The 25,451-nt window shown below is 36.0% G+C and overlaps 1 pseudogene; it reads right to left on the minus strand.

Annotated features, from left to right (window-relative positions):
• Positions 1 to 25,451, minus strand: part of LOC131958112 (uncharacterized) — a 47,963-nt pseudogene that overhangs the window by 14,007 nt on the left and 8,505 nt on the right.

The following is a 25,451-nucleotide window of genomic DNA, read 5'->3' on the forward strand; positions in this document are numbered from 1 at the left end:
GAGTTTTTTGTGACACCCCGAGGCGTTCTCCTACCACCTCACAAAATTTCAAGGGGGGTCGTCGGAGGAAATTTTTTTTCGTAATAGAGCTCATATAAAGAGAATTTCACTCGCGGTCACTTTTTAGCCCTCGTCGAGGGCTTTGAGTGAAACCGACAGTTTTCCCTAAAGGTCAAGCCATTTACCTAAGAGCATGCAAAGATTTAGCCAGATGTAAAGACGGTAAGTGCCCTCAAGTCCGTTTTGAAATCACCCTCTGTTTTTCCCATAAAATGCAAAGATTATATAGGGAAATACGACTGGTCAGTTTTGACCCATTTAACGAATTTTCCCGGACATGGCGAGTTTTTTGTGACACCCCGAGGCGTTCTCCTACCACCTCACAAAATTTCAAGGGGGGTCGTCGGAGGAAATTTTTTTTCGTAATAGAGCTCATATAAAGAGAATTTCACTCGCGGTCACTTTTTAGCCCTCGTCGAGGGCTTTGAGTGAAACCGACAGTTTTCCCTAAAGGTCAAGCCATTTACCTAAGAGCATGCAAAAAATTAGCCAGATGTAAAGACGGCAAATACCCTAAAATCCATTTTGAAATCACCCTCTGTTTTTCCCATAAAATACAAAGATTATATAGGGAAATACGACTGGTCAGTTTTGACCCATTTAACGAATTTTCCCGGACATGGCGAGTTTTTTGTGACACCCCGAGGCGTTCTCCTACCACCTCACAAAATTTCAAGGGGGGTCGTCGGAGGAAATTTTTTTTCGTAATAGAGCTCATATAAAGAGAATTTCACTCGCGGTCACTTTTTAGCCCTCGTCGAGGGCTTTGAGTGAAACCGACAGTTTTCCCTAAAGGTCAAGCCATTTACCTAAGAGCATGCAAAGATTTAGCCAGATGTAAAGACGGTAAGTGCCCTCAAGTCCGTTTTGAAATCACCCTCTGTTTTTCCCATAAAATGCAAAGATTATATAGGGAAATACGACTGGTCAGTTTTGACCCATTTAACGAATTTTCCCGGACATGGCGAGTTTTTTGTGACACCCCGGGGCGTTCTCCTACCACCTCACAAAATTTCAAGGGGGGTCGTCGGAGGAAATTTTTTTTCGTAATATAGCCCATATAAGGCGCCGGTCAGTCGAGGTCAGTTTTGACCCCTTCCCCGTAGACTTTTCGGCCAACCGTCACCGGCCCTCGTGTTCTATCGCCCCAAGGCACCATCGTGCCAAATTTGACGCGCCTGCGGCGCCGGGAAGTGCCCTATCGGGCACCTGACCACTTTGCTTTATATATATAGATAATATTCCGCGCTATTATGCACATTTTATTTTGCGTTCACTTGGTGTGCAATTCTTTTTTCTACGAGATTTTATTCTATTTTTAAAAAGTTTAAGTATTTAAAATGGATTAAAAATCATGTCTATATCCCGAGTTCTCATCCCCTGTTGTTTTATATAAGAATATTCGAGATAGTTTAGGGGAGATCACTCCCGGTTTATTTATTGTTCTTTTATGGTTTTGTCATTAGCACATATTATCCCAAGGTCTCACAATTTTATAATTTTTGGACATGGCTTAGCTTTTGGGCACTGAACTAAGGAATGACTATGGATTCTTTAAAAAAATCATTTTTTTTAAAATATCGATTTTTTTTAAAAACATCCCATAAACGAAACGCTACCAACGAACGGCCCCATGTAAATATATTGCACATTTTTTAAAATCACGAAATACGGCTAATCGCGTGAAAATTAAGCTGTAAACTGAGTTTGTATTGTTAGACCAATAATAACATTATTTAGGACCAGTGGCGTAGCGAGGTCAGGTGTCACTCGGTGCGGCACCTAATGGTGTCGTCCCCGTAAGAAATATATATATATATATATATATATATATATATATATATATATATATATATATATTTCATATACGTATGTGCATATGTATTCAAATATTTTTTCATACATGGATTAACATAGCTTATTACGATTCTCAACTACCCGTTTTTCTCAGGCATATATATTGCAACGTTGAGTTGATGCGACTCCCCCCCCCCCCCCCCCTCACCGTCACCCCCACGGTGATTACTTTAAATTGTGCTCAGATAATACTAACGATTTGTATCTATATTCGGTGTTAATTTCAGCTGATGTTGCATGTTTTATTCATCATCAGCAGGTTTACGTCATGGTGTCAACCCCCCCACCCCCCTACTATCCATTCGTGTCGGGATTTGTCCACTTTGCTCTTAACAAACTATTGAATTCATTCTAATTAATCATTTTATTAAGTGAAATTATCATTTTTCTGTATATATTTTGCTATTTTTTGCCTTGGTGTCACCCCCTTAAATGGTGTTACCCGGTGCGGTCCGCAACCCCCTCCCCCCTCGTACGCCACGTTTAGGACAGCTAAAAATACCAAATCTGTTAAATTGCGTTAGCCATACCATGGTCTAAAATGCAGAAATTATGTCCAAACGTCTAGTTTTTTTCAATCCAGTATCCATCAAAGTGAATATCACTTGGAAATAACTAAAGCTGTGGCTGGCACTTCAAATTACGCACACATTATCACAAATGATACAATTGTCCACAAAGTCTGTCATTTTCAATTTAATGTCTGATGGTATATGGCTTTGCAAAACACCAAACCTAAGTTGTTATTCTGATATATACATTTACAATCATGCTATTGAACCCCATTATATCAAACGTTTTAATATTTTCAGATAATTACATTGTGTAGAGCAGCTATCCTATCTACCTCTACATCTGTCGGACGGTTGTTGGGGTACCACGGTTGCCTCTTCCCCAATGTCTTGCCATCCATCGGATCCTCTGAGGGGGGGGGGGCAGTAGATGGTTATCGAAGTGATGCATGGAAGAAACTCTGCCCTCAGTTAATTTGCAAAAGACGTTCCGGTCCAGTCCCAGATGTCATCCAGCCATCTTCTCTTTTGTTACCCTCTCGATCATCCCCCCCCCCCCCCCAACTGGCATACATTTTAAGACATACATCTCATTTCTAGGGCTCGGATCCGTCTCTGGGGCCTATATTGAGTGTTCATGGTTCTCATCCATTTATGCACCTCACTATCCGAATATCTTCCAATCTAGCACCAGCAATATCCTTAAAAAGTCGCTTAAAAGTTAACAAAGTAGGACTGGTATGGGGAACCTTTGGAGGGGAATATTATTGGGGCATGACAACAGTAAACTTACACAGCTAATTCACATTTCTGATATGTAGATTGAGCTCCCATTTATGGTTAGAGTTGAACAGTATTTCCATATGTTGTTAACCAACCCCCATTACTGAATCTTTTCACCTAAATCGTGACCATTGATATATTTCTGGTCTGTTATAATTTTAATATCACGTGCTGGTAAATTTAGTTTAATTTTCAATAGTATTAAATCCTTCAGTTAGATTAATTCTGAAAACTTAATAACAAAATGTGTTTTTCCAAAAATATATAAGGAAATATAGGTCAAGGTCATAATTAAATATCTATAAATACTACTTAACACCTCAACGTCAACAGTTAACAAAGTCAACAATTGTTTCACCATAAATTACTATTTAACATAAACATTTGCATCTGTGTTTCTCGCAAGTGTCCAATAGATGTTATATTTGTTCAACAATATACATGGGGCTATTCGTTACTAGCGTCCCACTTATGGGACGCTTGTTGTAGGCTTGATATAACGAAGTGGTTAAAACAAAATTCTTACTCTTAAATTTTTTTCAGATACAAATATGGTACTTCTACAAGTTTCAAATGTATTTTGCACTTAAAATGTTAATATTTTAGAAGATATGCATTTTCCTGTGCGCATGTTTTCTTTTTTCTGCCATTTTGACGTCTTACAAAGCCGGCGTTATAACTTTTTTTCTAAATTAAAATTTTTCACACAACACTCAATAATACAATAGTCTAACCATTTTCAAATACAATAAAACATAATTTGTGTTTTAACTAGTATTTAACAAATCTTAGCGATTTTTTTACAAGCGTCCCATAAGTGGGAAGCTAGCAAAACATGGGTTAATACTAAAATCTACTGCTACTTTAGGTTTCGATTACATATTACCATTCTCTCAACCGCAATCACAATATATACGTTTGTTTTACACTTTTGTCACCTTAGAATCATATATATTTTTCTAGATTTATGGTCAACACCCTTTTCCATCGTTAAAATACTTCAGTACATTGCTATTTAGACTTACAATAGTACATAAGCGTTTTGGTAATCTTTCAAAGGAACGAGTTGACCCATCATGCGTAGCTCTCCGACGTATAGGAAGAGATAACTTTGTTGGGTTGCAAAAAGTGTCATGAATTCAGACTCGGCAAACTGTTGAAACAATTTTTGTGTGTATATTTTGCATTTAAGGCGTCAAAATCATCCAACAATTATAATTAACATTTCACTTAATGTAGTGTTTATTTTAAATAAAATAAAACCCTATTAAAATTAATGCATCTGTCTTCTGAACAACCATATTTCCAGCACCACTGTTCACTAACTTTGATTGATTATTTATACATCAAAAGAACAATTTCTCCTTAACTAATGATTTGACCATCCATACTTTCATAAAAACAAAATGTCTATTTTACAACCTGCTATTTAGACAATCTTAAATCTGTTTTACGTTCAAACTTTGCATTTACATAAACATTTACATTCACATTCCCATTTACATTAGAATTTACGTCTACGCTTAAGTTTAAGTTTACCTCGACAACAAGTTAAATAAAACATACTACAACCTACCATTAAAGTTTCTCCTTTTTTAAGGTGATATGTAATATTTCTTCCATACATTTTCTCCAGAATGATTTCATTTTTGTCAGCCGAAGAAATTAAGATGTAATCTTGAGGAGCTTCACTGTCCATCAAAATTTTTTCATAAATTTTACCCTTAACATTCGGCATCAAAAATTCTGTTAAACAAATAACGTAAAACGTTTTAGTAACAAGTTTTTATGTATTATGTATTAATTCACTACTATTACCTATTTCGATACCCACGATTTTCTTTATAGATAAATTAAACGGATATTTATAAAATTTCCAAATTCCTGATTTTACGTCATGATGAATTTTTTTGCACTTGTTGGATACTTTGTCCAATTTTGTATTACGATAATAATTACTTTAATAAGAAAAAAATATTTTTGGTGTTTAAAATAATATTTTTATGATCATATTAATAAAAAAAAAAAAAATTTCCTCAATCTTACAAGTTCTCTACGAAAAGTTTTGTATCCGTCGTTATTTTGTATTTGGCAACACTGGAAAGCTGGATTTATCTTGTATTTAATAATCGTATTTTCCGTCACCTCGGAAAGACCCAAAGCTTACTATCGGCTTTATAAATTACATAGATGTGATATTTTCCTGACGTACTTTCCGGTACTTTTTGCTGTTTTTCTCAGTTCGCAGTTTTTAACACTAAAATCCTATTACTTTTTTTTTATTGATTAAACAACGACCTTTATATTTTCAGTAATTGTTCTTCCGATACAAAAATGAAGCTTTAGAATTTCGACCAACATTTCTTTCAAAAAGTTTTCGTGACAAAAGTTATAATATTATACTGAAATGTAGGCCTTTTAAATTCGATTAGTATAAGTGCATAGATAAAAAGCCTTAGCGTTTTTAAAAGTACCGAACAGTTCGAAATGGCGGAGATTTTTCGGGTTTCCAAGACAACTAAAATTGTTTTCAACCCTTTTTTGCGTTTTAATACTTACTTTCATGTGCCTTAAAAAAATCATATATGTCATCACTTCTTAGTGTATTATTACATAAAAGCTTGTTATTAAAACTTTTTAAATGCAATTTTGTCAGTAATTTAAATTTGTATATTTACAATAGAATATGGCAAAAAACAATTGCAAACGAAATAAACATGATATGCGCGTATGATAGTGCAGATAGAGTAGTAGGACAGCTTACTAATTTCAGAAATGTTTAATTAATCCATAAACCATTAATATGTCATTGAATGTATTCAAATTTAATGTTATATTGCATTGTTTTTAAGCCTTTTCAGAGAAATTGTTGGTTAGAAGCGTAAAAAATTTCGCTTGCCCGATCTGATCTATGACGAAAAAACCACGATAGACAGAGGAAACAAATTAATTTAAAATTCATAAAAATGTTTTAATAACAAGCTTTGGTATCTACAAAAAATCCCGAAAATATTTGCCCTAAGGCCGTGGGATGGTGGGATTTTTCTCTATATACGGTATATAAAAATGAAAGACGATTGCGGTTCGACGCAGTTTATCCGGGTGCCATAAAACTTTAGGGAGTTGATGAATACTCCCTAGAAGGTTTCTGGGGTGGGAGGGGGTAGGTGGTGGGGGAGGAGGGATTTGATTTTGCATGAGCGGCCCCCCGACAGGATGCGATTAGGCGCCCTGGTCTTTCCGGTGAGCGCTATGGCGACTAAGTTCGGTCTAAACAGTGTGATAGACAATGGATAGGATGGAGCGTTACAAACGCTCACTAAATGTAATCAGGCGTGTCCGCCGGCTACCTGGTAGGGTGCGATTTGGCTGCAAATAAAAATTTCTGTTTCGGCCCCCAAATTCTCACATGGGCCGCCGAGGGCCATGTAATACGTTTTATTTCAATAATCAGACAAATCAACCAAGGTTAAATTATTAGCTGGGATGTTTCTTTTTGTCTGTAAAAAAGATCCAAACAGTTTTGTCACTTTGAGAATGATGCAATTACCATCTATTTTTAGACAATCCAATCAGAAATTGTGATCGAGCATCTAATAATAGACCATTAGTTACGCTAACATATTGCATCAGTCACACTGATGAATAAAACACGTCAAATAATTTTTTATTACGTGTTAAAGAAAAAATCCTGTTCATTTGTGTCACTTTAGCAAATGACGAAATCTGCATCATTGTTAACAGGTTATCCTATGAGCACAATGGCACCTGTTAGTTTTAAGGAGCCAGGGGCCGTACGTGGCGCCTATGCGGTAGTGTAATAGGGGGGTGGGCTCATGAGAGCGCCACTCTACGTCCCTGACACATGGGTGGTCACTAATTTTTTAAAAATCTTTGAAAATGTCTGGCAATTGATAAATTATAGTTACGTTTAAAAAGAATAAAGCTATTTGGGAACCATAGATTACACTCATTTTAATATGTTTATATTACATATAAGTTGGTGAAAAGCCCTTTAGAATTATTTTATTAATTCAAATATTTTTTTAAACGCCCTTAACCCTACCTTAAAATCAATCGGAGTGGTCAGGAAAAGTAAAACTATAAACGTCAAAACATGATAAAATACACAATAAAGGTCAATATGGGATAGTCTAGTAGTTTATTTATATTAAATTATGTAATAATATAACATCCCTCATCACCGCAGCACACTGATTTCGCAAATCCAAATTAAAAATAAAAGTTGTTAGGTAACTTACTATTATTACTATTTATTATTTGTTTGAATATTTAATAAAACCGGAAATCATTTTGTACAAATCTTGTATAAAGTTCAATTTTGGTTCAAAAATGAATTCTGGCAATAGCGATTTGTAATTATTCGGAACCAGCTTTTCTAGTCTATTGAGTTACAAGATTAGATACAAACCCTACCAATAATTAAATAATAAATAAAGATGAAAATATGCTTGTCTGTTTGTCTGCGTGTCTGTCATAAGCGAATTACTACACTTTCTTCCGATCACCATGAATCTGTCGAAAATGTTAAGGGGACAGTATCATCCATTGTAAGGGAGAGAAACAAACAAAAATCGCCAACAAAACCGGACTACACATACAGCATTTAAATGTAAAGTGAATTTTTTGAAAATCAGCTAAAGTTAATGAAGGAGACTTATACTCAGCAGCCACCGCTTGACCGAAATACAGATTTCTGACCGACCCAACTATTGCACACACTCTGTTTTCTTCTTCTTTTCAGACCGCGGGCAAACCATTTGGTTAAAGAACACTTCGACGCCGTATATGCAAAATTATGATCTAGACAAATATGGTGGAACATTTTGCAACAAAGCACCCAAAGCGACTAACCTATAAATTTTCAAACTGTGAGGATTCAGACCCAGTTTTCACCATAAAGAAACAGCTCAAGGCGCACTTTAAACACTGGCACTCAGAAAAGTTTATTGTAGACTAGACTCAAACAACGAATAAACCGGGAGTGATCTCCCCTAAACTTTCTCGAATATTCTTATATAAAATAACAGGGGATGGGAACTCGGGCTATAGACATGATTTTTTAAATCCATTTTAAATACTTAAAGTTTTAAAAATAGAATAAAATCTCGTAGACAGATTAATTGCACACCGAGTGAACGCCAAATAAAAACGCGTATAATAGTGCGCAATATTATTAGTACTTTAAAAATTTACATTAGTTTTTTGAGAAATCGGAAGTAGCGTAAATTACTACTTCCAGTCAAAATTTAACAGAAGGTAGAAAATTAGAACTTTTACTTACATGTGAAATTTCATTTATCTATCTGAAATAGTACACAAGTTATAGGCTTTTGAAAAATTCAAAGTAGGAAAAGTACCACTGCCGGTTATCGGAAATCGCTTAAAAGTTGATACGGATCTACGATTTTGATAAAATACTTATATATGAAATTTCATCAACCTAGCTGTAACGGTACTCAAGTTATCGTGTTTACACACGGACACACAGACAGACAGACAGACAGACAGACACACAGACATACGGACAAGATTGCAAAATTATGTTTTTCCGTATCAGTGAGGTGTAAAACGTCGAGATTTGTAAAAATCTCTATTTTTTTTTTTGCACGATTACAATACTTTCTCTATACTACGTATATACGAGAAAGTAAAAAACATAAATTACAGTGACAAATAGGACTAGGTCAACTGCTTATATAATCCCCCTTTCATCGATTATAGCCGCTTACCAAACGAACATATAAAAGAAAAAAATATGAAAAACAATGCTGAAAGAAAGCTGCCAGTATGAAGATACTTAATGGATTAGGGACAAAGCCAAGTAACTCTAATTAGGACTTCACAAAACCTTAACGAAAGATCGTACAGAATAACAACAGGACAGTCCAAAGATATTTATGGCAACAAGCCGACGTTTTGCATTAGAAAATTTAAAAAAAAAATGTTAAACATTAAATTGAAAATTAAGAAAAACAATTTAAAAAAAAAGTACACGACGCATAGGCAGCGGATCATCTACACGTTCACAATAAATGATACACACGCTAAATTGAAACGGACTGGAAACTGTCTATAGTTACCAAAGTAACCATAGTCAACTTACACTGAATGATCATTAGACTCGAAAGGAAATGGAGCACGTATTGGAAAATTATCTAGCACAACTAGCAGAAAAATTATACACTATGAGAATTAAGGACACCATTCAGTTTTATACCAAATCCATACCCGAAACAAATAAGACACAACACTGGAAGAATTTAAAACACAAATTAAACAAACAAACCGTACCGTACCCGTACCCGTACCTCACTTTCCCCTAACCCCGACCCTACCCCCCTCCCCTCCCACCGTGAAAGCAGCCTCCTCTTAGTTACCTCCTGTAAGTTTAAAATCGTTCAAACTAAATTATCTGCCCCTAATAGCCGTCACTAAACCCGGCTCTACGATTTGTAAACATTTAGTTTGACTACAGCTCACCAGACCATGTGGGGGTGGGGTGGGGGTGGTAGTGATAGTGATAGAGAGAAAGATAGGGGACTGTAAGGCGCGCTTGCAGCTTGTTTTCTAGCGTCTCCCAGAAGAGAATTATATATATATATATATATAGATAATAAAAGTTTCGCTCAGTAGTGAATGCTTTTATTATAGAGACAACACAAGTTAAAACATTCACAGTAATTCGACGCGACGTCACATGGACCATATAGTAGGAAATAGTCTTAAGCCGGGAAAGTACACACAATAATATTAATTTTGGAGTAAACATTGAATTAAGCCAGCTTTGTCTAATCTTAAAAGTGTTTTGCATGCAGAGTTTATTTCACGCATCTCTTCTGGTAGACCCCCCCCCCTCAACCAGGAAGAACGTCTAATACCCCCCACCCCCCCCCCCCCACACACACACCAACAAAATATAATTTATATAGAAAATATATTTTTTTACCAGAGTCTGTCTATCCCGCCCCGGAGAATTGTATTCGCCCCTGCAAAAATTTAAGTGCCCCATCCCCGGAAAAAAGTCTGAAAGAAACACTGCGTGAGTGTGATTTATCATCCAAACATAGGAAACGGGTCTATATCATAGCAGTAGGCTCTACATTTAGTCTGTATAATCTACAAATGCGACCAGTGTTTCTTTAAGACTTTTTCCTCCCCGGAGGGGTGGGGGGTATTTGAAATATTCGGGGGAGGGGGGGGGACTAAATATTCTGGGAGGGGTTGGACCCTGGTAAAAGTAAATCTTTTCTTTATACGTTGTATTTCGTGGAAGGGGACTTGCTTCGTGTTGGTTGCTGGAGGGAGGGGGGGGGTCCCGTTCCTCAGAGTCGCCTGAAATAAACACTAAATGCTACTTTTGTCAGGTTTGATCTTAGCTGCAAAGTTTAGGGGTATGGCTATGACTATATTTAGTATCAATGTGCAGTAATTACATGTTGAACAATCCGATTAAATCCGATTACATTGTCAATTCTGGATAAAAATCCGTTTTCAAAGACATTTTTCATAGCCGGTTAAATCTGAAGTCTAGGTGTTGATTTTGGTTTACAGAAAATGACAACACCATGAACCTAGCGCCCGTTGTATCTCTTTATCAACGGGCCATTTATTTCGAGTATAATAACTTCATATTTGAAGATGACAAAATATAATTAATCAACAGCCTAAAACTGATAATAAATTTCTAAAAAAGATTAATTTGACAGTTCGGACTATACTAAATAAGCTCAAATCGAAAATATTCAGAATAAACACAAATACCGCATTTTGCATCTAAGTTTGGCTGAAGAGGGCTTGAGGAAGTTGAAACGTGAACACATTTAGAAATTTTTTTTTGATAAGGATGGGTGTCTTTGGTGCAGACATCAAGCAACGATTACAGAAAGCAAGAGGAGTTTTTGCAGCTATAAAAGTACATGAAGTCCTAATGTGTTATATGTTTTCGTGTACGGTGCTGAAATCAATAAATCTATAAAGGGGGGCCGGAACATATTTTCTTTTGTAAGTAATTGTTTACGGTGTATTAAGTAGGCCTGTAAAGTAGTTTGACATTGTACCTAACTCAGCTCCAATGGACGCGAGCGAGAAAAGTTTCAAAGGTATTTGAGAGGCCGATTAATTAATTTAAAATTCATGCACGGTGTAGTTAAAATTAATACGGTTATACATTTTTTATATTATATTTTTCTTACGGTCTAAATCTAAAAAAGCACGTTTTTATCCATGTCAACAACATTATGGAAGGATTCTCGTCAACTCGCTCTTGTCCATTGGTGAAGCGAATTCGGTAAAAAATTACAGAACAAAAATAAACGCTTGGCCTAGACAAATTGTAGAAGATATAACAATTTTAGGAAAGAGTTGAAAAGAAATGGAAAAACAGCAAAGCCAGAAATGCGTGGAAGGACATAGTAAGTATGTGTTTAGAGAGTAATGGATAAGATTATGAGTAATTTGAATTGGGCATATTTTGTTGTGAGATATTTTGCCTGAGATATTATAACTGAGGTCATTTGTCTGTGAAAAAAATTGTCCGTGAAAACATTTGTCCGTGAAAGCATTTGTCCGTGAAAACATTTGTCCGTGAAAATATTTGTGCGTGAAAACAATTGTCCGTAAAAAACGAAGATCCGAACTCGATACCATCGTTCTAGCAGTCAGACGCCCTACTATTCAACCACACCGTACACCGTGAGATATTCTTCATTAATAATGTGTTTTTTTAAAAGATATTCTGCCCTGAGATATTTCTTTAAGTCACCTACCTGCCATATACATCTTCTCCGTCTCTGTTTTACGGTCAACTCCCAACACCATAACTGTGAAAGCATCGTTGGAAGTGAAGTGGTAACCTGTTTTCTCAATGATTGAAATATAGAATATAAATTATTGCTTTTATTAAGATAAAAGTGTCTGCAGATTCGCATTGATCGAAAAGAAAATGATTTTCTGTATGAAATGGTAAGGGGAAATTGAAAGCAGTTACACACTTTTGTAAGTTTGTGCAAGTTAGGTATTTGTGTGTTTGCGTATGGTGTATATTTTAAGCAAAGTAATAGATTATGGATTAACACTTATTGACATGTATTACAGAAAATGCTCATGAAAGAATAAATTTGTACTTTATTACATATAAATAAAAATTGCATTTCTAAACATTTCTTCTTACTGAAACATCTTTAAATGTAACAAATAATCGAAAAGGTTAACAAAACACGCTTACAAAACATGTAGGCTATTTGAAAATCTATAGTTGGAAAACAATTTCTTTTTTCTTGAAAAAAAAAGAAAACGCCTAGATAATGTTAACATTTCAAACGAAAATTAAATTAGTAAAAATAGACATCTTAGAGGAGAAAACAAGGTAATTAAATAGTCTAGTGACAATTTTAGCGCAATTTCCTTATGTTATCTAAAAATAGCTCTGTCGTAGCGTAAGTCAAGAGCAGGGTTAGTAAAACCATTGGTTAAAATACATGTTTTATTTACAATAGAGTTACATGACTAAAAACCATTGCGCTCCTAGCTACAGAACGTGATAACGCAGCCATTGAACGTGATGGCGCAGCTATTGAACGTGATGAAGCGTGTGGTGTGGTTGGATAAAAATGCCTACTAATTCGGTCCAAATTTTAATTAATTCAATTTTTTTTTTGTGACAAACGAAAGGATATTTTTGTAAACTTTCTTCGGCAATATTGTTCTAAATTATGGCCGAAATCGATTGGTACATGTTTGAAGTCGCTAAATGGTCTGGTTGCCGAGATATGGGCCAAAAACTGCATTTTTTCGAGGTTTATTTGGCTTTTCCGGGAAATCCATGAAAGAAACCCGGAATTTTTATGGCCTATGTTCATCATCGTAACTTGCTTAACATAATTGCTTTGGAACTAGTCCTCGATATTGCTTCGTTGAGGAGGAGATACGACTTATAGATGCGGACACACATTCATACATCCATCCATTCATCCATCCAGAAATGACGAGTTAGTAAACGCAATTCTCCAGAATGGAAATTGCGCTAAAAAATATGTTTACTGACAAATCGTGCTTTGTCCAGGGGTGTTCCGCGTTCGAGCCGCAATGTTCTTTGGGTACAACCTGTTCAATGGACGCAGTGCAAACATTAAATCAAAATTTAGCATGAAATGGGCACATACATAGGCAAGTGAGTGTGTGGATGTAGATGTTTCAAATGGAATGTCGATGTTGTTTTTTGATTGAAGTTAAGTCTAATTTTAAAGATGATCACTACCCTTTACCTTCTCAGATCTAAGTCTAATTTTAAAGATGATCACTACCCTTTACCTTCTCAGATCTAAGTCTAATTTTAAAGATGATCACTACCCTTTACCTTTTCAGATCAAAGTCTAATTTTAAAGATGATCACTACCCTTTACCTTCTCAGATCTAAGTCTAATTTTAAAGATGATCACTACCCTTTACCTTCTCAGATTATGTTGAAACGATTGTGTCCCCTTCTTTTTCATAATTTTGCCTTTTTTAGCACCGTATACAGCTAATTCATTTACCGTAGCTACAGTCATGTTTGTCATCAGCAGAACAGCAGTAGTGACCCTACAAATATAGTGTCTGTAACATAAAGGGTCATCCATATATGACGTCTACATGGGGGGGGGGGAGAAAAAATCGACTTTTGTGGACTCGTGTGACTGAGGGAGAGGGGGAGAGGGGGGGTCAATGTGGACGTCCACATGTTAAAAATTAAATAACAAAATACATTTCAAAATAATTTTTAAAATATATAAAAATATTTAAAAAAAACTGCTCATAAAATGTAGATTATTCATCAAGTCCCTTATTTACGAATGATGTTAATGTGAAAAAAATTAAATATAAATTCAAAACTACATTGTTTTACACTGGGGGTAGATTGGTGCGCGGACCTTTAACCACAAGCGCTTTGACCATAGGGGGTTTGACCATAGGTGGTTTGACCAGAGGGGTTTTTTACCACAGCGGGGCTTTGACCGTAAAGGAGCTTTGACCATAGGAGCTTTGACCATAGGGGTTTGACCAGAGGTGTTTTCTCAGCAGAGGGTCTGTGATCACATGTGGTTTGTCAACGGGTGTTTGATCACAAACGCTGTGTGCGGCTTTGATCACAGATGTTTTGTCCATAAAGGTCTTTGATCACAAGAAGTTTGTCCAATGCTGGTGTTTGATAACAATCGCTTTGTCCATAAATGGTAAGGATTAATTTTAAAAGTTGTGTAATTATATTTTAAATTGCGGCAGGATGTAATAGTTTGTTAATTCATCTGTCATTTAGTTAACCATACAAGTATTACTTCTTTGACTATAGTTGGCATGTTTTTTTATCCCTTTTTTATCCTTTATATATACTTTGTATTTTCAAGTACATCTACATTATTTATATGTGAAACTTGTTATATGTCGCATTTTGTGTGTTCCATTTATATTTAAAATAAATCTATGAGGTCTAGCACCACCCTTTATGTGGAAACTAAAATATTGTTCTGGACTATTTTAGTACATGTTAATTTCTATTAATGGACTTTCAGGAAACATGTATAAAATGGTATTAATTGTATCATAAATTCAAATTAAAATAACAGTTTATAATTTCTATTTTAAAATTAATATATTATGGCCTATGCTCCCCTGTGGTCAAAGCTCCGCTGTGGTCAAACCCCCTATGGTCAAACCCCCTATGATCAAAGCACCTGTGGTCAAACCCCCTATGGTCAAACCCCCTATGGTCAAAGTACCTGTGGTCAGAGCACCTAGGACCGGTATATTCTAGATATACTAAATGAATGAGTTAAAGTAATATTTTTAAATAGCATTTTAGTTTATATGGAATGCATATGATGGAAATGAGTATAAAAATAAAATGCTGGAAGCCTTAGTCACATTTATGTCCAAAACACGTGAAATAGTTGTCAAAAAGTGACTGGGTCTTCAGGTTCGTAATTGAAAAAAAATGTTTTTATTGCATTAATGTAACGGTAACCTTTCGTTGCTTGCTGTCGTCCAGCATTAATCTCACTACTTAAAACTGCAGATGTCTTTCTGCAATAGGGCTGGTAAGTAGGTCACCAAACAGTTCTTTGGCTAATGCAGGCTTTATTGAGCCGTAGAACTGGTTGGTGACCTACTTACCAACCCTATTAATACTTCTTTATTTGCATGCACACTATAATTTATTTTTGTCTACAATGACCACTGTCGTTTTAATGAGCATTTGTCACGTGGTGACCAGGCAGTGACCTAAATATCACTGAGGACTTTACTTGATAGTTGTATTGTCAACGGAGAGCGAACATCTTGCTTCGTAGGTATGTTTTCACAGCCCTTTCATCAATCGATGAGCTAGGTTAGGTTAGGTTTGCCTGTCGTCCCTACTGGGACATAGGCCGCTGACAATGTATATATATATATATATATATATATATATATATATATATATATATATATATATATATATATATATATATATATATATATATATATATATATATATATATATATAGGCCTATATGATAAACTATAAAAATGTGAAAACACGAAAAAAAATTCTTATCCTATGATGTTTTCCAATAGACCTTTATATTAAAATTAATAAGTTATGAAAGATTGCATTTACGTATCGGCCGGTACATAGTATTCTTTCGTCCAATGGGCGATTATTGCCGGTCGCACGACATCGTAGAATGTGCTACCGCTGTATGTAACGGCGACTAAGTCAGCGTGCTTGTGGGCGATTATGTCCAAGACAAAGCAGTTATAACTCCTAAATTGTTCACTGGAAAAAAATTACATTAGTCACATAATAAATATGATACAAAACGAAAATCAACTGATTCAAAGAGAATTAGGAATTAGAAATTGTAATGTATTATTAGCTTATTTAGGGTAGTGGATGTCAGAAACATTTTAAAAATGGTTTTCGAGGGAGTAATTAACAATCACAATAAGCACATTTGCGAATAGATAATTTTAACTGGAAAATCTAGTTCAGAATGTAAAATCTCGTTACATTATTACTAATGTGTATGGCGTTCTCCTGTACTGGATAAGATGCAAAGTTTCTTTCAGCGCATCTACATTATTATGGTAATCACGGTATTTCAACTGAAACCAAAGAACAATCTACATCAATATATATATATATATATATATATATATATATATATATATATATATATATATATATATATATATATATATATATATATCAATAAATCAATATATATATATATATATACATATATATATATATATATATATATATATATATATATATATATATATATATATATATATATATATTAGTCTATAAAATAGATAAATACAGTACTAATTGTAGCAAAAATAAAATAAAATCGCTATCTATTCTTACGCCACATACACAGTTATATGATATTTCCATAACCAAATATTAGATGCACTTCGTTAAGACTAAAACAAACCATGACACCGATAATAACAGCTGGCATATTTTTCAACTACTTGGTATTTACCTTGCGACTTGATGTAAGGTTATGGAAACATCCTAAATTGATAGGTATTTGTTTTAACTATTAATCGCAACCATTTTAAAAGCGAAAAATTACAAAATAAATAATTTTAAAAGTGACTTATGTTTAATTAGCTTATTACAGCGCGTAAAATTAATTGTGTTGGCCGTTAACATACTGTATTTCTCCAAATCAGCTCATAATTCCAATGTAGTTTTTTAATCATGTTTTTTTTTACTTTCTCGTATACAGAGTATAGAGAAAGTATTGTAATCGTGCACAAAAAATGAAATTTTGACAGTTTTCATCAGTTTTCACCATTTTACACCTCAGTCCTTTCATCACATCCGGAGTATAAAGGACTTATTTTAATCGGGCAAAAATTATAAATCCAGATATTCCAAAATTTTGGCGTTTTAAGCGTAATCGAGTCGGAAAAACTGGACTTTGCAATTCTGTCCGTATGTCTGTCTGTGTGTGTATGCGTGTGTGTGTGTGTGTGTGTGTGTGTGTGTGTGTGTGTGTGTGTGTGTGTGTGTGTGTGTAAACACGATAACTTGAGTACCGTTACAACTTTATACACGTACTGTTTTTCGTTCATTTGGTGTGCAATTCTTTTTTCTACGAGATTTTATTCTATTTTTAAAAAGTTTAAGTAATTAAAAATGTATTGAAAATCATGTCTATGTTGTGATGTGCCATCTCCCGTAGTGTTATATAAGAATATTCTAGAGAGTTTAGGAGAGAATACTCCCGGTTTATTTTCTATTAATTTCCCATTGTGTACAAATAACGATGCACATGTTACTAACATCATACACTAATTGTCGCTTATAGCAGCGATGGGAATTTTCGCTACAAAACGAAGTTGGTTATGCATTATGTCATTAAAATCTGAGTAGGCCTTCACACAATTTTAAACAATGATGTTATTCAATTGTATATGAAGTCAATATTTCATTCAGACATTAGTTTTCTTTTAATGATGTATTGTTTATCTCATAACATTAGAGTAAGCTAGAGAGAATAGAGAAATAACTCGAACAAAATGTTTTGGCTTAGACAATACATTAAGTAGGAGCAGAATGACATATTTTAATAAATTAAGAAAAAGACTTTTTTTTTAAAAATTCAATCGGCACTCCAAGTTTCTGAGAAAATTAATGGACCCAACCTAGAATAGCCTCGAAATTTTTCGAAAGGCTAGTTAATTTTTTTTTAAATGCATAAAAACTTTTAAACTACGTGCTTGTACGTAATCATGAACCAATAAGGAGAAAATAAATGATTTTTCTTTAAATATATAATAATGTCGGTTAGGCAGTTAGGGTATAGCGTACACGTATCTTGGAGCTATGAAACTGCAATGCTGTTCTCTTGTCTTTAATTTCATATTTTTGTGCAATGTGGAATCTTATTGATGTGTAACTTTGGTTTTAATAGGATATTATATAAGTTCCCCACAGCCAGTTTCAAACGCCTTGGTTTTCGGTTTTCGTCACGGAGTTCTGCTACGACATGTTTCAGTTGTGGTGTAGCAATGAGGGCTTTGGGGGGGGGGGGGGGAGGGGTAAGCACCTACGCGTATCTTTGTTGTGGCTTTTACTTTTTTGTATACGAAGTGTGTAAGTTCTGTTGTCGCGAAAAAAAAGCGAAATCAAGATTTTTCACAAATCACGACGTTTAACTCCTCTCGGAGAAACTTAGTTTTGTGATTTTATCCGTATGTTTATTTTTTCTTAAGCTCATGCTTATGATTATGCATTTTTTTTTTCGGAAGCTATTGCAGATTCTCGGCGGTTCGTCGTGTACATATTACTTTGTTTTGAATAATTATATTAGGGTAAAGGAATAAAGATATTGATCAAATATTGATCTTACCTCGGCGAAATTTCTGGCCAATAATGTTAAAAAGGTGATCTGGATGTCTACGTCGTTCTTCAGTGGATTAGGTCCAAACAGCACAAATTCAATTGCATTATTCCCTACACTGGGTGCTTAAGAGAAAAAATATTATTTCATTATTATTTAGTCTAAAATTCACGTCAAATGTTTAAGTATTATGTTTAAATTTGGATGAAATCTATCCATCAATTTGTCCATTCATCCATCCATCTATCCATTTGTCCATCCATCCATTTGTCCATCCATCCATCCATCCATCCATCCATCCATCCATCCATCCATCCATCCATCCATCCATCCATCCATCCATCCATCCATCCATCCATCCATCCATCCATCCATCCATCCATCCATCCATCCATCCATCCATTTGTCCATCCATCCATCCATCCATCCATCCATCCATCCATCCATCCATCCATCCATCCATCCATCCATCCATCCATCCATCCATCCATCCATCCATCCATCCATCCATCCATCCATCCATCCATCCATCCATCCATCCATCCATCCATCCATCCATCCATCCATCCATCCATCCATCCATCCATCCATCCATCCATCCATCCATCCATCCATCCATCCATCCATCCATCCATCCATCCATCCATCCATCCACCCATCCATCCATCCATCCATCCATCCATCCATCCATCCATCCATCGATCCATCCATCCATCCATCCATCCATCCATCCATCCATCCATCCATCCATTCCTCCATCCATCCATCCATCCATCCATCCATCCATCCATCCATCCATCCATCCATCCGTCCATCCGTCCATCCGTCCATCCATCCATCCATCGATCCATCCATCCATTAACCCACCCACCCACCAAGTGGCCCGTTGCGGAAAAAATTCAACGGGCGCTAAACTGATAGTTGTCTTTTTCTCTAAACCGAAACTTTAATTTAGCGGTTAGCGTTCTCCGGGGAGGGGGGCTTCGTTCCTCTTTGTACACATACTTAAAAGAAAGTCTGTACGAGAGTACTTTTAAGGTTAGATAAATAAATTAGGTGGTAACACTAGTGTTTCAAGTATTGATAGCGTCATTATTATTGTGTATTTCTTTTGGCATTGGATTTTCAATTCTTGTTTACTCTAGAATCAATCCTTGTTTGAACTTTACCTGCTTTAAAACTGTACATATTTAGTTTCGTTCTTAGGTTTTTAAAACAGAAATAGGCATGAAAAGTCTATGTAATCATGCTACACTTTTTAAAACAATCATTTAAAAACTTATGGCAAGCGATAACATTATAGTTACACTTGTAAAGCTTAAAGCCGCTTGGGAACCATCGATTACATTCATTTTTATATTTTGTATCCCATAAAGCCTTTGAAAAGCCGTTTAGAATTATGTTAGCAATTCCTACATTTTCAGAAACAGCCGACAGACTCTACTTGAAGTCAACCGGAATGGCCATGGGGAGTAAAAAAAAAATGAAAACATTTTTCCATGATAAAAATACACAATAGTGATAAATGAAGTATGGCGTAGTGTTGTATTCATATTAAATAATATAACATCTCCCATCGCCACGACATCCTGACTCTACAAATTCAAATTAAAAATACAAATGTTTGCTAAATATTACGCTTATATTACTAGCAATTATTTCTCTAAACAGTGTTGCTAATTTTTCTACACTGCTGTGCCGGAACATCCATTGAGGGAAAAGTAAGGAAAAAGCCCTAGAAGAAGTGGATAGATTTAGCTACTTTGGAAGTGTTGTTGATAAGCAAGGTTGAATTGAAGCAGACTTAAAAATAAAGACCGGCAAGGCAAGAGCAGTCTTCAACCAACTAAAATTGTTTTGGGGTTCTGGAGATTTAACCCTTGGAATAAAAATCCGGCTCTTCGACTCACTGGTAAAACCTGTTTTACTCTATGGAGCTGAGACTGCAATACAATCATTTATAAAAGCACGTCTGAGAAAGATCCTGCGAATTCGCTGGCCTAAAACCATCAGAAATGATGTTCTATGGCAACGGACAAAGCAACTTCCAGGAAAGTAGAGATCCTCCAGAGAAAATGGAAATGGATTGGCCACACACTCAAGAAGCTTGTATCCAGCATAACAAAACAGGCCCTGGAATCCACAGGTCAAGAGGAGGAGAGGCAGACCAAGTAAGACCTGGAGACGTGACCTGGAAGAAGACACAAAGAAGATTGGATACACCTGGGGACAGTTGGAGAGACTATTACATACATGTTATAAAATATTCCATTTTGGTTGAAAATTATGCTTTCTGGCAAAAATAATTTTGAATCATTCGGAACCAGCTTCTCAATTCTGTTAAAGACGCCATTAGTGTTTTGTACTTTCCGTAACTTATTATACTTTTCTTAAAGATTTTGTCCTATTTGTATCGTGTGACGTCATTCTTTTTTACCATTGACTTGTTTGTTCTCCATAGCGTTATTGTCACAACCATAACACTTCTCCAGTTGCATAATTAAATTTGTGTTTCTACATTCCGACATGCAAGTTTTTTTTTGTTTTCCGTCTTCAAATAAAGTAATTTTCAGCAAACTTCCGTATTATTAAATACTCAATATATTGCTTAAGATACTGATCTCATAGCCTCAAAAAATGAAGAGAGAGAGAGCGAGACAAAAATAGAAAGAGCGATAGAGGGAGAGGGAGGGAAGTGCGCAGATGGGATTTTATATATTAGGATATCGTATATATATATATATATATATATTTATATCTGCCATCCGGTGTTAGAGCCTTGTCGTGGCTTGGCAGCTTGTGTATCCTGACCACCCTTAGAGCTCTACCAGCGGGAGTGTAAACTCCTAGTAGGTTTAACCAAGCTGGGAAGGTCTGCGCGGGTAGGGATAAGACCAAAGCTAACACCCTGGTCCTCCAGGTTGGGGGTTGAAACTTAAGGCTAGCAACCTAATCTCGAAAAAAATATACACCAACAGAAACTGCAAGTACACAATACCAACACCAACTTGGTCAAGGAGGTTCCTCTCTAGAAGAGCCCATGATGTCTACTAGTGAAAACCTAAAGGAAGCTAGTTTGCTGACAAATCTCCTAACGCCATAACTAAAACCAGATGAGGGACCAGCAACATCAGAACCCTACATGAAAGCAGCTGATCAGCCCAGGTTGCCAAAGAAATGAGAAGGTATAAATTAAAAGTCCACCTGGACGTCACCCGATGGCAAAACAAAGAACCAAATTGATCACATCACAGTTTCCAGAAAAAACCTCACTTTATTTTAATACAACATATCTTAGGAGTCCAAAAATAAAGGAAGACTTTAACTGTGCAGTAAAAAATAGGTTTTAAGTACTCTCCAGTCTGGCAGAAGAAACAGTAGAGCAAAAATGGCTAGGAATACAGGAACTATGGAAGTCCACATGCACTGACATATTGGGGAAAAAAATGAACAAAAGACTGGATAACATCAGAGACATGGGCCAAAATTGAAGATAGAAAAGAGATAACGCAAAAGTTGAACAAATGTAAGGATGAAAAAGAGAAAATAAACCTCAGAACACATTATTGTGAAGTAAATCGCATGGTCAGGAAAAGTGCAAAAGAAGACAAAAGACAGTTCATACAAGAGATGATAGCGGAGGCAGAAACTGCAGCACGACAAGGAAAACATATTAATCCCAACAAACCAGTAAAGAATAAAGTAGGAAATATCTTAACAAGTGACACAGAACAGAGAGACAAATGGGTACAGCACTTTGACAAGATTGTAAACAACCCTCTCTCATCAAACATCTCTGATATACTACCTGCAAATCACCTACTAAATGTGTGTACAGATCCACCCACAAAATTAGAAACAATAAGAGCAATAAAGAACATAAAAAACGGCATCCCATCAGATGCACTCAAAGCAGACCCAGCCATATCAGCAGATATACTACATCCTCTACTTAAGCAGATTTGGGAAGAAGAGATAATCCCATCTGACTGGAAACTGGGATACCTGATAAAACTGCCAAAGAAGGGAGACCTGACTTAATGCAACAACTGGAGAGGGATAATACTTTTTTCAGTCCCAAGTAAGGTGCTGACGAGAATCATCCTAGAGAGACTTAGAGATGCCTTGGACAAAAAGCTGAGACAAGAACAAGCTGGTTTTCGTAAAAACAGGTCATGTACTGACCACATTGCCACGCTGCGCATTATTATTGAACAGTCCCTCGAGTGGCAATCATGACTTTTGTCGACTTTGAAAAGGCGTTTGACAGTGTGAATAGAGATGTTATGTGGAAGCTAATGAGCCATTATGGAATACCCAAAAAATCTATAACTATCACACATTAACTATATGAAGACTCCGCCAGTCAGGTAATACACAAGGGAAAACTGACAAAAATATTCACGGTGACGACGGGAGTAAGTCGGGGTGTATGCTATCGCCAATGATATTCGTGGTGGTAATCGACTGGATCATGTTGAAAACCACAAAAAACGACAAAGGAATCCAGTGGATTTTCACCTAAAGGCTGGAATATCTTGATTTTGCCGATGACATCTATCTCACAAGCATCAACATACTCAATACAGAGGTCATCAGAATCAATAACAGCCAGGACCTGCCCAGCTAAATGGGGAAGATTTACGAGAAAAAAGCACATTCCCATATCTTGGAAGCGTGATCAATAAGGACGGGGGAGCAGACGAGGACATAAAATGCCGTATCAACAAGGCTGGATGTACCTTCAACTCACTGCGCCCGATGTGGAGGTGCACGGCCCTGTCACTGCAGAGCAAAATTGGGATTTTCAACACAAATGTCAACGCAGTGCTGCTCTATGGCTCGGATACTTGGAGGGTTACGAAGACAAATACTTTTAGACTACAGGCATTCGTAAACAAATGCTTACGACATATTCTTAAAATAAGATGGCCAGACAAAATATCAAACAAAGACCTGTGGCTATTTCTTAAGCAACAGCCAATAGAGAAAGGCATCAAAACCCGTAAATGGGGATGGATCGGACACACGGTAAGAAGAGAAAAAGAAAACATCGCAAAACATGCTATGGACTGGAATCCCCAGGAAAAAAGGAGTGTGGGCAAGCCAAGGATAACATGGAAAAGAACGGTTGAAGAAGAGGCGAAAACAGCTGGGCTCACATGGGCACAGATTAAGGGAGCAGCCCAAAACCAAGTCCGCTGGAAATGTGTGGTTGCAGCCCTTTGCTCCACAGGGGCCACACAGGAAATATATATATATATATATATATATATATATATATATATATATATATATATATATATATATATATATATATATATATGTGTGTGTGTGTGTGTGTGTGTGTGTGTGTATTTAACATTTTTACTACGTAATCTGGCATGCAGAAAACACTAAAGGAGGCCACCATGAATAGTCTTAAAGATATTCGAAAAGCCCAGGAAATTGCACGATGCAATTAAAATTAATATGGCTATAAAATCCTGATTGTTTGGTTTTCGGACTTTATTTTTTTTTAAAGTGAATTTATTTGACGTTTTAGTATTTTCGGTAATTAAACACAATTGTTTTTAAAAAGGCAAAAGCAATTTTGTTTAGCCTACACTTGGTAATGGCGCCATAAAAGATGACACCCTACTTTTTGAGTGGCTAACAGGGTCGGCGTGGTCGAGTCGGTTGCTAAACCGAAAAGTCCCGCGTTCGAACCCTCGGGCAGATGAGGCTCGTTAGCTGGGGACAGCCACTCTTCTAGGAGAGACAACTCCAAAATCAAGCAACTGCTGCCTTGTAGTTTGTTTTTGGTTGGACAAAGGCTATGGAAGCAAATCCAAAAAGAAAAGCAGGATCAAATCGGAGTCAGTGGCCTCAATGTCGCATAACCAGTTGACACGAAATTCTTAATTGTGATGGAAGCATGTTCGAGTCGGCAAAGCTCATGGTTGATAAATTCGAAAAAAAGTCTCGAGTTCAAACCCTATGGCAGATAAGGCTCGATCCCTCCCAACACTAAAAATTAAGAACGAAGAAGAAGAAGAAGATTGGCTAGGAGAAATTTTATTTTACAAAATGTAAACAAAAATGTCACAAGTAGGTCAAGTGGTTTAAAACAGCACTTTTTTATTTCTGCAAAACTTTTGTAAACAAATAACTACCAATCACGAAGTTTCTGTCGGTAGGCCTACAGCCAATCAATGTTTGTCTTACGAAAGTGAAACCACATGTTATTACTTAAGCTAGATGAGAATAAACAGAAATGTGGGTTTAAACTCAAAAAAAAAATAATTAATCGCAACTTTTATAACATTGTTTCTAAAAATATAAAACTTCTTTATTATTTTAGGCTTATGTTGTTTTTTTTATGGCCGCTATGAAGTAAAAATATTTTTAAAAATAATAATTTTATTCATGTCAACAATGTGATGGAAGGATTCTTGTCTACTCGGTTGCCTCCATTCGACTAAAAAAAAAATAATGTAAACCTACGTGCAGTTGCCGGGTCGAACTCCTCTGTTATAGTTTCTTGACAAGAATCGTCGGAGACCACGCCAGGAATAATCATTAAGAAACACACCCAAAACATGCCTAAATGCTGGTCGAACCAACTGAATTGATTTTGATCCTATTGGGTAGGATCCTGACAATACACTTTGCACTGAAAATGCAGCAGCATATGTGTGAGGTCTTAAAAGCGGATGCGCTTGTAAAAATTTCGCAACTAGTGAAGCCTTGCATTCATGCTTACTCACAGGCAGTGCGCATGCACTCTTTTACAGCCCACTTCGCACCAAAATGTTGAAGTATTTCTGTTAGTAGACTACTTGGGACTGAATAGCGT

The sequence above is a fragment of the Physella acuta genome, unplaced genomic scaffold, assembly GCF_028476545.2.
Source record: "Physella acuta isolate Inbredline_101_S28 unplaced genomic scaffold, ASM2847654v3 ptg001291l, whole genome shotgun sequence".
Lineage (NCBI taxonomy): Eukaryota > Metazoa > Mollusca > Gastropoda > Physidae > Physella > Physella acuta.